This window comes from Mugil cephalus, chromosome 22, assembly GCF_022458985.1.
Source record: "Mugil cephalus isolate CIBA_MC_2020 chromosome 22, CIBA_Mcephalus_1.1, whole genome shotgun sequence".
In the NCBI taxonomy this organism is placed as follows: Eukaryota; Metazoa; Chordata; class Actinopteri; order Mugiliformes; family Mugilidae; genus Mugil; species Mugil cephalus.
This window is the reverse complement of record NC_061791.1, coordinates 12,769,504-12,783,418: the sequence shown is the minus strand read 5'-3', so window position 1 is coordinate 12,783,418 and position 13,915 is coordinate 12,769,504. Positions and strand designations below refer to the sequence as shown.

At 43.4% G+C, this 13,915-nt stretch overlaps 2 long non-coding RNA genes across 3 annotated transcripts; both read left to right on the top strand.

Moving 5' to 3' along the window:
- Positions 1–118: 118 nt before the first annotated feature.
- LOC124999710 lies at positions 119–9,384 on the top strand. 2 transcript variants are annotated; one of them, XR_007111217.1, is made up of 4 exons: positions 119–390; positions 1,151–1,263; positions 1,550–1,667; positions 8,460–9,384. It is a non-coding gene; the product is annotated as an uncharacterized LOC124999710 (long non-coding RNA). The 2 variants fall into 2 exon arrangements; XR_007111216.1 differs by having other exon boundaries at positions 484–1,263.
- On the top strand, positions 1,683–3,863 carry LOC124999709. The gene is made up of 2 exons (XR_007111215.1): positions 1,683–1,985; positions 2,374–3,863. It is a non-coding gene; the product is annotated as an uncharacterized LOC124999709 (long non-coding RNA).
- Positions 9,385–13,915: the final 4,531 nt, after the last annotated feature.

The window sequence follows — 13,915 nt, the reverse complement described above, 5'->3', positions numbered from 1 at the left end:
TCATCCCGCACATTGTCTGTTGTGTACCTGTCAAGTTTCCGTAGTTCCTTCCGGTTTGCCCTCGCCCAGTGGGCTGGCTTTGAGGCGTCACCAAGGGTAAGTGGTGTTAGCTGTTAGCTTTAGTGCTATTGAGACGTTTTCAGCCATTGGGGTTATTAGTTTGCATGTAGGGCGATTTCGTGGATTGCTGACACGTTGTCCAGTGGGTTTGTATTGTTTTCTGAGCACTGATGAGTTTTCTGGAGGTTTGGAGTCTGAATTTTTGAGCGCGATTTATGCTAGCGCGGGATATGTTACGTGGCTACAGTGCTTGTACCTCTTATATTGTGTTTCAGGAGCGGAGGTGCAGAAAGGGCAATCTGAAGACACTGTAGTCTGTGCTTTGTGCAGGTATGTGTTTTCTTTTGTTAAATGTGTTGAAACGTTTGTGTACTTTCTCCATTCCACAGCATTTCGCTTGTGTTTCTTTCTCTTCTCCTCAAGCTACTTGATGCAATTATTAAAACCAGGAGTCGCTGCAGGAGCATACCTATAGCCAGGAAAACAGGGAGATTTGTCCAAGGGCTGAACTCCTATCAATGCAACATCAAGCTCAGCTTCATGATCCCATTCCATCTTCTTCTACCGCTTATCCTCACTAGGGTTACGGTTGTTACCGGAGTCTATCCCAGCTGTCACTGGGCAAGAGACGGGGTACACCCTGAACAGGTCGCCAATCTGTCGCAAGAGTAAAGCAGGGAGAGATACAGCCATCCACGCTCACCTGCACACCTACACCGATTTACAATCACCAATTAACCCAACGAGCATATGTTTGGACGGTGGGAGGAAGCCAGAGCACCTGGACACAACCCACGCAGACACAGGGAGAACATGCAAACTCCACACAGAAAGGCCCCAGTCGGATTCGAACCCGGACCTTCTTGCTGTGAGGCATCTTCACGATCAGACAAAAAGAAACGACGAAATGTTTTGCATTTGAGTTGAAGGGATGTGGGTGACCGTAGTGAGAATAACTGGTAGTAGAAGATGAGATGCGTTAAAATGTGTTTTATGCAAGTACAAAAGCAGGAGGACTAGTGCAGCCGCTGCAAAAAACGGAACGGCCGCTGCCTCTGTGCTACTTACTTGTCGCCTTCGCCATTCACAGCCTCCCAGGCGTCCCCACAATTGGGCCAACGCGAGGGGCGCCATCAAGCCCGCACCCGTGAATGACAAGGCGACTGTAGCTCCAGCGCAGCATAGCACTGGCCGTCCGCACAAGTAAAATATGTTCGACTACTTTTTATACGGATCAGATGCAAGACTCATCTGACTTATGGTGCACACTTGACTTTTGTTCACTGCTCATCTCCATATTTCAGTCGTGGATTATTAACTTGCTACACACTGTTTTAAGGTGGTCAATTGATGTATTTGTTTTGAAACGGTTTTAGTTTAAAACTTGCTACAGCTGTAATTTGGAATGTTGGGTATTTTTGTAGAATTCTCGCATCATATTTGTAAAATATGTTAAGATATGTCAGATGGACTCTATTTACTTTTACAGTTACTTCTGTCAATGTCCATCCCGCACATTGCCTGTTGTGTACCTGTCAAGTTTCCGTAGCTTCTTCCGGTTTGCCCTCGCCCAGTGGGCTGGCTTTGGCTTTGAGGCGTGACCAAGGGTAAGTGGTGTTAGCTGTTAGCTGTTGTGCTATTGAGACGTTTTCCTCCGTAAATTCAGCCATTGGCGTTATTAATTTGCATATAGGGCGATTACGTGGATTGCTGACACGTTATCCAGGGTGGTTTTGTGTTATTTGTGAGCACCGATTTGAGTTTTCGAGAGGTTTGGAGTCTGACTTTTGTAGTGAGATTTATGCTAGCGCGGGATACGTTACGTGGCTTAAGTAGCCAACGCTAATGCTAACTCTACTTTGTGTTTCACGGGCAGAGGTGCATAAAGAACAATCTGAAGACACTGAGTTTTTCCCCTTCTGTAGGTCTGTGTTTTTCCCTTGTTTAATGTGTTAAAACTTTCGCTGTCTCCGTGTACTTTCCACAGCATTTCTCTTGTTTTTTTTTTTTTTGTCTGTATCCGCCTGGTGTCATTATCTTCCTGTGTATTTCTTTCTGTCACAGTTTGAGATTTGATACAAATTACACTTAACGGTGTTTCCAATCAATTGTATTATTCCTAAATAGCTGTTAAAGTGTACCTTGAGTTAAATGGACAATGTAATGCCAAAACTATTCTAATGCTCCAGCATTTATTATTATTTTTGTCACTGTTATTATTTAGAAGGAAAATCCTGAAATTAGAATGTGCTCTGAGGGAGCAGAGGTACAGAAACAAGCTGAACACCATGTATGTGTCTCTGTCTTCTTCAGGCAAAGAAATGCTGGACAACCCCCCTCTGGATCATGTCTTCCTCTACGCCCTCATCCATCCGTCACACTGGTACCATGACCCTTTGGAGCGGTCTACGCTTCCAGTTGTCCATATACTCAGGTTTATAATACACTGTTGATGAGGGTGCAGTGTTTCTGTTGACGCTGCCGTCACAAAAGAACTATAACGCAAGACGCCTGGGTCACGAAGCAAGCTCAACTTACCCGGGGTTACTCCCAACCTATCCAGCTGAACCTGTCCACAACAATGACAATCTGGATAAGCGGTTTCACGACACTGGTTATCAACTCGGTAACTCAACCCAGGTTTGTCTTGTTGTGAATCGGTCATGGTGCACGTATTAGGGCGGGTTCCGAGGCAGCAGACCAATCACAATCATTAGCACTGATCCGCCAGCAAAAAGGAGCAAAGATTGATTCTCCTCAAATATGAAGAAAAAAGTTAAACACAGTGACTGCGCCGAAGAGACGCCAAATGGCATGGCAAAGGATTGCACAAATGCATAAATTACACATCAATGGCTCAATTAGTTTCCGTTTAACGCAGCCATGAAACCCAATCACTATGCTGCATAGATGAATCGTGTGTCTGACAGACTCATTCCCCCAGATGTAATCCCTCTAGAGTAAAAAGAACGTGGGACAAACCAAGCACAAAAAAATTCATCTGCGGAGTTGGATTTCTTAATTTCATGATTTTATATGGGCGACTTTACAGCTGGAAACTGATGCCAGAGTTAGATACATCAAGTTGTTGGCCTTAATGAAATTATCCTGATCCTTAGCTGTGTTTGAGCTTAGTGGGGACAAATGGCAAAAATATCCTCTTCTTTGTGTGGTTATCTCCTGGAAGATGCGTTCACGCCGTAACGCTCTTCTCGTGATTTGGGCTCCAATCTCAATCTCAAAAGGGCACATCATTCTTTCCCGAACAGCTGATTGGCCGGTGGGTGGAGCCTTTTATCGGATTCAGATAAATCCTGAAAGTTACCCTGACCTGAAGCAGGTTACCCATTCAGAGTAAGTTACCATGGTTATGAATCCAGCTTCGTGATACGGGAAACCCAGGATTAACCCTGAAGTTACTGAGCTAAGTCCATAATCCTGCCATTACACAGGCCTCAGTTTTAGTCATGGACCAACACAAACACACAGCCTTCAGTTGTATTTGACTGGCATTAACTAGTCACAGGAGCAAGCCATTACAGTGTTTTGATTTGCTGCTGCACCTGTGTAGTTTAGCAAATTAATGACGTCAGTGTTAGGGGCACATTGGAGAACAACACTTTAACACTTTCTGATACCCTGAGCTAGGTGGCGCTTTTGGAGTCATTTTGTCTCCACAAACTTTCTCCATTCGTTTGCACAAGTTCATCGATGTTTGTTGGCGGCAGAAAGAACAATTTGAAGGAAATGTATGAGCTCATGTCTTGTGCAGCCAAATAAATGCTGGAACACCACACCTTGAATCGTGTCTTTCTCTACACTCGTTACACCATGTTCTAAATGACCTTTCTCCTTGACTCAGATGCCACAGTGTTTGGTTTTACTGTGGCTGTTTTAATGTGAGCCATCATACTGTTTAATTTCATCATGTTTTAACCTCACGTGTTCTCATGTGCTGTGGGACCCTACCATCGCTGACTGCACGTCAGCCTCCAAAGGCAAACTCCCTGCTCCAGGGCACTGGTTGAGGACCTGAAGATCACTGCTTCCAACCCCGGCTAGGACAAATAGGGAGAAGGGCTTCAAACGTGGAGCACAAGCTTTGTTCATACAAAACGCCTCCAGAGCACAACTCAGGGAAAGTGTTGAAGAAGGCAAACTACTACTGCTGACTGCACATAATCAGTTCACCTTGTGTCTTTTCAGACGGAGTCGTAAGAGAATGGAGACATCATTAAGCAGACTTCTATAATGGTTGTTGTCAACCATTATTATTTGTCCAGAGGTATTTGCACTGTGTGGACATGTAAACAAACAATACCGACTTGATAAAGAAATGACAAAGACACCAGATGCACTGCATCATCTCCTGTCAGATGTTGGTCCGTGTCCTGCAGCAGCAGCTTCAGACGCCTTGTTCTTCCTCTAGACGCTGGTCCTCAGTACACGCTGCCAACAAGGAAGGAGGAACATACAGTGGAGAGGCTGACCTTGAGGGAAGGAGGAGAGGTTCTGGGGAGAGCTGGGATGGAAGAGGGGCCAGTTATGATGTTGTGAGCTCATCCAACAAGTTGACAAGACTGGAGTTGGCTTGGCTGACAGCATGAGGTAAACCTGGAGGACTGTTTCTTAAACAAGGCATTACCTCAGCATATTGTATAGGATTCCAGACACATGTACAGCCTACATATTGTCATAGTGTATCCCTTTTTATCCCTGTGTTAACATGTATGTCTGTAAAATAACTGAGTGGTGGTTCAAAACGATGTACAGTTGATAGCATATCTTTGTATTTGACCATTTAAAGAGTGACGTTGTCTGATGACTGGGACAAAGGATCTCCTTTGATCTCCTCAAGCTACGTCATCCAGTCATTAGAACCAGCACTCGCTGCAGGAGCATACTTATAGCCAGGAAGCGCAAACTCTACACAGAAAGGCCCCAGTCGGATTCGAACCCGGACCTTCTGGTTGTGAAACACATTCACGATCAGACAGAAGAGAAACGATGAAATGTTTCACATGTGGGTTGAACGGTGGTAGGCGATACGAGTGAGGCTAAGCGATAGTAGAAGATGAGATGCGTTAAAGGGTGTTTTATGTAAGAGTCACAAAAGCGGGAGCACTAGTGCAGGCGCTGCTCCAACTGCGCTACGGGGGCGTTGGCATTCACAGCTCCCCGGTGGACCCCAAATCGGGACAGTGGGAAGGCTCCAATCTTCCTACTGCAGATCACACCTATGAGTGTCAAGGCGACCGCGGCGCAGCGCAGCATAGCACCAGAACCTCCCGATAGCTGAAATGTGTTCGACTTGAATTTAAACGGATCAGATGCAAGAATAATCTGACTTATGGTGCACACTTGACTTTTGTTCACTGCTCATCTCCGTGTATCAGTCGTGGATTATGAACTCGTTAGACACTGTTTAAACTGTCCAATTGATGCATTTGTTTTGAAACGGTTTTAGTTTTAAACGTACTACAGCTGCAGTTTGGAATCTTGGGTATTTTTGTAGAATTCTCGCATCATATCTGTAAAATATGTTGAGATATGTCAGATGGACTCTATTTACTTTTACAATTTTCTCTGCAAATGTCCATCCCGCACATTGTCTGTTTTGTACCTGTCAAGTTTCCGTAGCTCCTTCCGGTTTGCCCTCGTCCAGTGGGCTGGCTTTGGCTTTGAGACGTCACCGAGGGTAAGTGGTGTTAGCTGTTAGCTGCTGTGCTATTGAGAGGTTTTCCTTCGTAATTCAGCAGTTGACGTCATTGATTAGCTTGTAGGGCGCTTATGTAGATTGGTGACACGTTATCCAGTGTGGTTTTGTGTTATTTGTGAGCACCGATTTGAGTTGTCAAGGGGTTTGGAGTCTGACTTCAGTAGCGAGATTTATGCTAGCGCGGGATATGATACGCGGCTTAAGTAGCTAATGCTACTGCTAACTCTGTTTTGTATTTCAGGAGCAGAGATGCAGAAAGAACAATCTGAAGACACTGTAGTCTGTGCCTTCTGTAGGTGTGTGTTTTCTTTCATTAAATGTGTTAAAGCTGTAGCTGTGTCCGTGTACTTTCTCCATTCCACAGCATTTCTCTTGTTTTTCTCTCTGTATCCGCCTGGTGTCATTATCTTCCCGTGTATTTGTTTCTGTCACAGTTTGAGATTTGATGCAAATTACACTTAACGGAGTTTCCAATCAATTGTATTATTCCTAAATATCGGTTTAAGTGTACCTTGAGTTAAATGGGCAATGTAATGCCAAAACTGTTCTAATGCTACAGCATTTATTGTCATTATTTTGAAGGCAAATCCTGAAATTAGAATGTGCTTTGAGGCTTTGCTGAGGGAGCAGAGGTACAGAAACAAGCTGAAGACCATGTGATATGTCTTTGTCCCCTACAGGCAAAGAAATGCTGGAAAGCCACCCTCTGGATCATGTCCTCCTTTACGCCCTCATCCAATCCATCACACTGGTGCCGTGACCCTTTGGATCGTCAGATCAGCTCCATGCTGTCGTTGTGGCTGATGTCGTGGATCCAAACTCAATACAACAAAATGCTTCCTTTGATCCCATCTCAGTTTCTCACTCTGACATCATATGGGGTCCATCATGACTTGGCGCACACACACAGGTTGTTATTTATTGATTTCCACCCTGACCTCAGTGAATGAATGAGGCAAAACGCTGCTTAGGTAGGAGCACCCCTGTTGAGTGTAGGCCGTCCTTAATGCAAATCAGGACTCATTCAGTACGTTTACATGCACAGCTTAATCAAGCTATGCTCAAAATTTATCATCAGCTGTAACAACTCTAATAGCCTACTTACGTTAACTGTCATTTTCCATGTATTAGCATTTACTGACTTCCGATACAGTGATGTACGTGACATGCGGAAATGTTTTAGTTAAAATTGAACACTTCTCAACACTAACCTGTGTTAGTTTCTCTCAACAGTATTGTATGTGTTAGAGATAAACTTCCTCATATGTCACTTGTTAACTACTACAGGTGTTTGCCTCATTCATTCACTACCGTCAGGGTGGAGATCCATAAATAATGAGCTGTGTGTGTGTGCCAGGTCATGATGCACACACATAAAACAGAGCTGTTCTTGGTTCTGGAGCAGCAGTAGAGATCCATTAGAGACAATGGATGTTAAAATATTCTACTGGACCCCAGATGATGATCCAATTTGGGCTGGGCCCGGATCGCCCACGAGCCCCAGCCCCATGCCTGACTCCAGGATGGGCCCCAGTAGCCTTCCAGACCGGGTACACTGTCTCCTGGTTTCTTCTCTTCATTCAGGGTCTTCCCAACCGTTGCTCTTGTTCCTGATGAACCGTTCTTAGTCTGTCCCTTCACCTAGGACCAACCTGCCTTTGGAGACAGCATAGCCCCTAGGGTCATTAGGGTACTCAAACTCCGCTTGGTGTCTTCAGGAGGCTGAGACCTCCACCTGCAGCCACAGTGAGCTGATCATCTGGCTGTTGGATTGAACAGACCAGAGTCAGCGGAGGAGGTTGGACCTTCCAGCCCAACCTCTAAACTGTTGGTGACTATGAGAAACAGGTCCTATATGAAAACTCCTGCTGGTAATTTCATGATGTCATCATGACATCATCAGCAATGTCATCATGACATCATCAGGACCAAGAACAGCCAAGCTCATTTGTTTTTGTTCCTGATGATGACATCGTGGCTTCGCTGGGAACTGATTATGACAGCGATGTCATGATTTCACAGTGATGTGACAATGTGATGTGAGCAAGTCATAACAATGATTTGCTGCTGCAGCTGTTTAGCCTAGCAAGACAGTGACATCAGTGTTAAGGGCACATGCGACAACAACTCTTTAACACTTTCTGATTGTTTACCCTCAGCTAGCTGGTGCCTTTGGAGTCATTTTGTATCCATGAAATCTTCAGTTGCAGTTTTGAATTGTGGGTATTTATTTATTTATTTATTTATTTATTTTTAGAATTCTCGCGTCATATCTGTAAAATATGTTGGAATATGTCAGTTTGACTCTGTTTACTTTTACAATTTCCTCTGCAAATGTTCATCTCGCACATTGTCTGTTGTGTACCTGTCAAGTTTCCGTAGCTCCTTCCGGTTTGCCCTCGCCCAGTGGGCTGGCTTTGAGACGTCACCAAGGTTAGCTGGTGTTAGCTGTTAGTTGCTGTGTTATTTAGAGGTATTCCTCCGTAAATTCAGCCATTGGTGTTATTTATTTTTATGTAAGGCAATTATGTTGATTGCTGACACGTTATCTGATGGTTTTGTGTTATTTGGGAGCACTGATATGAGTTTTCTGGAGGTTTGGAGTCTGACTTTTGTAACAAGATTCATGCTAGCGCGGAATATGGTAAGTAGCTAATGCTAACTCTACTTTGTATTTCAGGAGCAGAGGTGCATAAAGAACAATCTGAAAACACTGTAGTCTGTGCCTTGTGCAGGTATGTGTTTTCCTTTGTTAAATGTGTTAAATGTGTCTCTATTCTACTCATTTCTCTTGTTGTTTTTCTTTCTGTAACCGCCTGGTGTCATTATCTTTTCATGTATTTGTTTCTCTCACAGTTTGAGATTTGTTATTAATTACAATTTTATCATTTAAAATAGCTGCTAAACTGTATCTTGTATTAAATGGCCAAGGGAATGCCAAAACCCTGTTTTAATACTATAGCATTTATCATTATTATTATTATTTAGAAGACAAATAATGAAATTAGAATGTGCTCTGAGGTTTTGCTGAGGGAGCATTGGTACAGAAACAACAAGTTGAAGACCAAGTATGTGTCTCTGTCTCCTTCAGGCAAACAAATGCTGAAAACCCCACCGTTAGATGATGTCTTCCTGTACTGAGCAGAGCTGAGCAGTTTTCGTAGTTTGCAGTTGTAGTAGGGCTAAGCTAATCTCTCGGTTGAAAGTCACACTGTTGTGTGGTGGCTGCATTGAGGGGGGGGTTTAACATTTAGTAAATGTGATAATAATAAAAAAAAAAAAAAAAAAATGACTTTGAAAAAATCAGACCTTACTCGTGTATATTTTAACATGCGCAACTTCACAACAGCGATCCGTGAGATGAGGACCCAAAAAGTACAATTTAGATTTTTAAAAATTAAATTAGAGACGGAGGCAAAACGTATGAAGGTTCAGTCACCTAACAGAGGACATTTGAGCAAACATCATTTACTTAAAGCCATGCAGGCAGGGAAGTGCTAGAGAGAATTTATTCTGCCCTGATTGTAGTTGCCTCACAGGGCTTCTAAAGACACAAGCTTATTTGACTTCAGCCAAACAGATCACAAGCTTACTTCTCTGAGACTTACCCAAAGAATGATATGTATGTTTCCCCCATCTTTCATTTTCAGTATTGAGAACTGGAGCACGCAAACAGTTAAACACACTCTTGTTTCCTTTTGTATCAAACACACACGTGTGATATACTTGACATCAAAGTGTTGAAACGTGTATTGTGCACAGGCACTTTCATAAAAATACATATAAATACACGAGAACAACATCTAAACGGATGAACGCCTACATGCAAGATCACTCCCCATGTGCAATAACTGTTACGGCCTGCACAGCCATCTTTTATGTGGGGGAGGAAAACCAATATGATCATGTTAGATACTGCTTTCCATTGTGCCTGAAGGCAACATGTGACAAGATACTGCTTTACAGATTCGTGCATCACACACAAACACCCGTATCTGGACTACGGATGGATCCTGGAAACCGGCGGTTAAGGGAACGTAACGGTGACATTTAGCCTTTGCTCACATATTCACTTAAAGCATGTAAGAGATGTTTTAAGATCTTGATAGCACAGTGACCACTTCAGAGATGGTGGTGTGACCTCTGCGGGTTATTTTTATTCTTAGTCAGTAACCATGTGTACCCTCTTTCCGGTTAATCAACCTAATTAAAGTCGTTTTGAGAATTTAAGACACAAAAATACATTGAGTTATATGATTCGCACCTTTTTCTAAATTGAAAGTTGGGTAGGTGGAACTTTTCAAACATAGTTGCATCCTTTCTAGGAACATACGAAGAACTCCTACAGGCAAGTATAGAAAAAATAGTATATTTTCACAGCGGCGCTGTGAGACCAAAATCTGTTTCCCCTGTTCTAAATTGGATTAGAAGAATGTTCTCCCACTGAGTGTTTGGAGAGGTGCGGGCATGTGGAAAATGTTCCTCGCTTAGGCGAATCTTCTGGGTGACACAAATCACGCTGAGAGGCATAGCTGCCTTTATTGTTGGCCGCCGTGCCTGGATGACGAGCCCAAACGCAGGCACAAATTTTCACACACACACACAAAAAAAAAAAACATACACGAGAACATATGTGGTGCGCGCAAAGACAGAAACGTGCACACTCAATTACGCACTGACAACAAAATATAAAACTCGGTGTAACGCACCACTGGGCTCCCGCACAATAACAAAGGGTGTGAAATGAGTCCAGGGCGAGTTGCACTGTGGGAAAGCTTTTAACACATGCCTGGACACCGGCGAGCGGTCGCAGCCGCTCCCTGTGAGGTGGTGAATGCGGCTCGCAAGTGGCGGTTGAAAACAATTAGCTTCATCATCTCCTACGTAGAGCTGAGTATCACAGGAGCTCCAGCTCCGCTAGCTGACTCTCTTCACCCAGCAGGGCGTTAAACTTAACTTATATATTCACCAAGCACTTTATGTATCAGGAGCTGACTATGCATGCAGCTATCCTATTAGAAAATTACAGTCTGTGGCAGCAGCGCAGTTCATAAAACAGTGCAGATGCAGGTCAGGAGCTTCAGTTCATGTCAGTACCAAAGATCAGAATGGAGATAACATGAGATCTCGGTGAGTGAGCAGCAGTTCTGCAGATGGAAACGCCTCATTGTTGAGAGAGATCTGAAAGGCTGTGGTACTATGGAAACCCAGTTAACCACTCTTTGCAATTGGAGTGAGCGGAAAGGTGTGTCACAATGCGTTCAACATGTTTAACCTCGAGGTGGATGGGCTGGAACAACGGAGTCAGATTTAGAAGCTTCAGCTTCACCGAAGCAGTTCTGGTCTAGGCTAACGTAGCCTGGTCTAATAAATCTGTTTCTACTGAGGCTGAAGATGCTTGGCTCAGAACTTGGCCTCCGCATTGACCCTTGAATCCATTGGATGTTTAGCATCTTAGTCTTTCCATAGCCTGAGTCACTTTTGGGTTTGTTAAACCATGCTGAGCGAAGATGCACGGACATCTAAAATAACTCAAAGGAATATTGGGCACAGGTACGTAGTATAAAATGCTGATGGCACCAGTGTGTGTGGCTTGCCGTCTCCAGGCTCTACTCTGTTTGTTTGTTGCTGTATTATTTTGCTTTCTGCGCCAAGGTTCCTCTACCTTGTTGGTATATGATCGACAAGTACTTCTTGACATTGGAGCATGTCGAAGCACACTGCCAGAAATTGATCTGAGTGATCAAACCTCGGGTCTCCCTCCTCCCTTGGCGGCGGTTCCAGCTTACCTGTTGCGGTCTCCGGTTGTTATTCCATGGAGGAAACGCTCCTGCAGATGCGGAAAGGGGGCAGGTATCTTGGTGAAACTCAAGATCCTTAAGCGATCTACCTGCCGGACTGATCCTCGCCATCCTCTCAGAGGATCTTATGTGCTGCTTTGACAAAATACGTACCTTCACTGGATTCGGCTTGCTGTTCTGCCGTGCCCGGTCGCTAACTGCCCTCACCTGCTGACGGAGGTTCCCCCTCCCAGACGCCGGGTCCATGACAAAGGTGTGGATTTCAGGATCCTTTGACTGCTACGGTGTGCGTCCATCCAGGCCGGCAAAGAGACGACTGTTAGCCTGGCTCTCCTGAATGCTAGATTGCTAGCAAACAAGACTTTTATTCTGAGTGACTTCTTCACCTCTCGTGAATTGGATTTTATGCTTCTGATGGAGACGTGGATTCAGATCGGTGAGTCTATCCGGTTCTCTGAACTGCTTCCCCCAGATTGTGTGTATTTCAGCTCCCCCTGATCCACCAGTCTTGGTGGAGGGGTAGCATCTGTTCTCAAGTCCAGCTTTTAGTGTCAACTGTCACCGTCAATTCCCTTCTCCAGCTTTGAGCTTTGTAATTCCTCGTTTGTTGGCCTTGACCACACAGCACTGCGCCGTTTGCAGGTTGTTCAAAATGCTGCTGCCCGCGTACTGACTGGAAAGAAAAAGTGTGAGCACATTACCCCTGTCCTTGCATCTTTGCACTGGCTGCCTGTTAATTTTAGGATTCAGTTTAAAGTTTTAGTAATTGCTTTTAAATGTGTAAATGGTTTGGCACTACCTTATTTATTAGAGCTTTTACAGCTGCACACCACTGCTAGGGCACTTAGGTCGTCAAACCAGCTGCTCCTGGCAGTACCCAGGTCCAGGCTCTCCACTCGTGGAGACCGAGCCTTCTCAGTCGCAGGTCCTAAGCTGTGGAACAGCCTACCTCTCCATGTTAGAGCTGCACAGTCTGTTGAGCATTTTAAAACACTCCTAAAAACCCATATTTTTTCCTTGGCATTCACTCCCAGCTAAGTGAGTAATCTTCTCTCTCTATCTCTCTCTCTCTTACTATCTTTTTAGAGTCTCTTTTTAATCTAAATTTGTTTTAAATTGAATGATTATTATCCCTTGTAATATTTATGATTAACTATATTGTGTTTCTGCAACTTTACAGTACTTTGGTCGACTGAGGTTGTTTTAAATGTGCTCTATAAATAAACTGTGACTTGAGTTGACTTGAATCATAAACCAGGCTTCCATTTTGTCATGTTTTTTTAGAATATTTGCCAAAGGAACATAAATGGCTAAATGATCATGAGGAATCGATTCACCAATTTTTTGCTGCAAAATGGAACAGAAGCTTAGGTGGACAATTAAGTCAAAAGCTGCATGTTTTTATGATTCATTTGTACGGAAGAGATCTAGAGCCACCCATGAGAAAACATTAGATGACGAAGATTTTTTTTTTTTTTTCATTGTGCACTTTGAGGAAAAAAGTCAAAATTTTTAGAAAGAGTCAAAATTTCAAGAAAAAAGTCAAAAGTTAACCATCAGTACCGCATGCGCATAGCACCACCGATAGTCCGCAGAGGAGTATTGGGGCTTAATTAACACTAAGACTTATTTTTTCAGTTTTTTATCTTTATGTGTATGTATATATTGGACTGTCCACTAAGTGAGGGACATAAAATCCAAGGTTCAGGAGTGTGTCCCTATCCTTCCATAGAGTCCTGAAGCCAGACACAGATGTACTGTGGTGATGCAACACAGTTTACATGCAACAATCCAATACAATATATTGGCAATATAACTGAAAAGATACGATTGTAAATTCTTTATATTAATTAAGCCCCAGTACTCTTCAGCGGCGTATTGGCGGTACCGAACACATACAGTACTGCCGGTTCAAAGCTCTACTTTCGACTTTTTTCTCTGAATTACATTTCAAGTTTTTACTCAAAATAAAAAAAAAAAAAAAAAAATTCTCCCAAAATTTTGACTTTTTTCTCAAAGTGCATGATGGGAAAAAAAAATCAAAAAAGTCTGCCTCCTCTATTTTATTTTTTTTTTTTTCTTTTTTCATAAAGTTCCCTTACTCTCTCTCAGGGCATAAAAAATTAACAGAAATCAAGCCAGTCAAAAGTTTGGACACACCTTCTCATTGAATTGAATGGGTAGTGTTTTAATACTGCTTTTATGTTGACAGTTTATCTCGACGCCATCTAGAAAACTGTGCGTGATGGTCCAGGTGAACGTTGTATTGCTCCACTCTGGTTATAAGACTGTAATTTGTAAAATGCCACAGCGAGGCAATGACAACCACCACGCC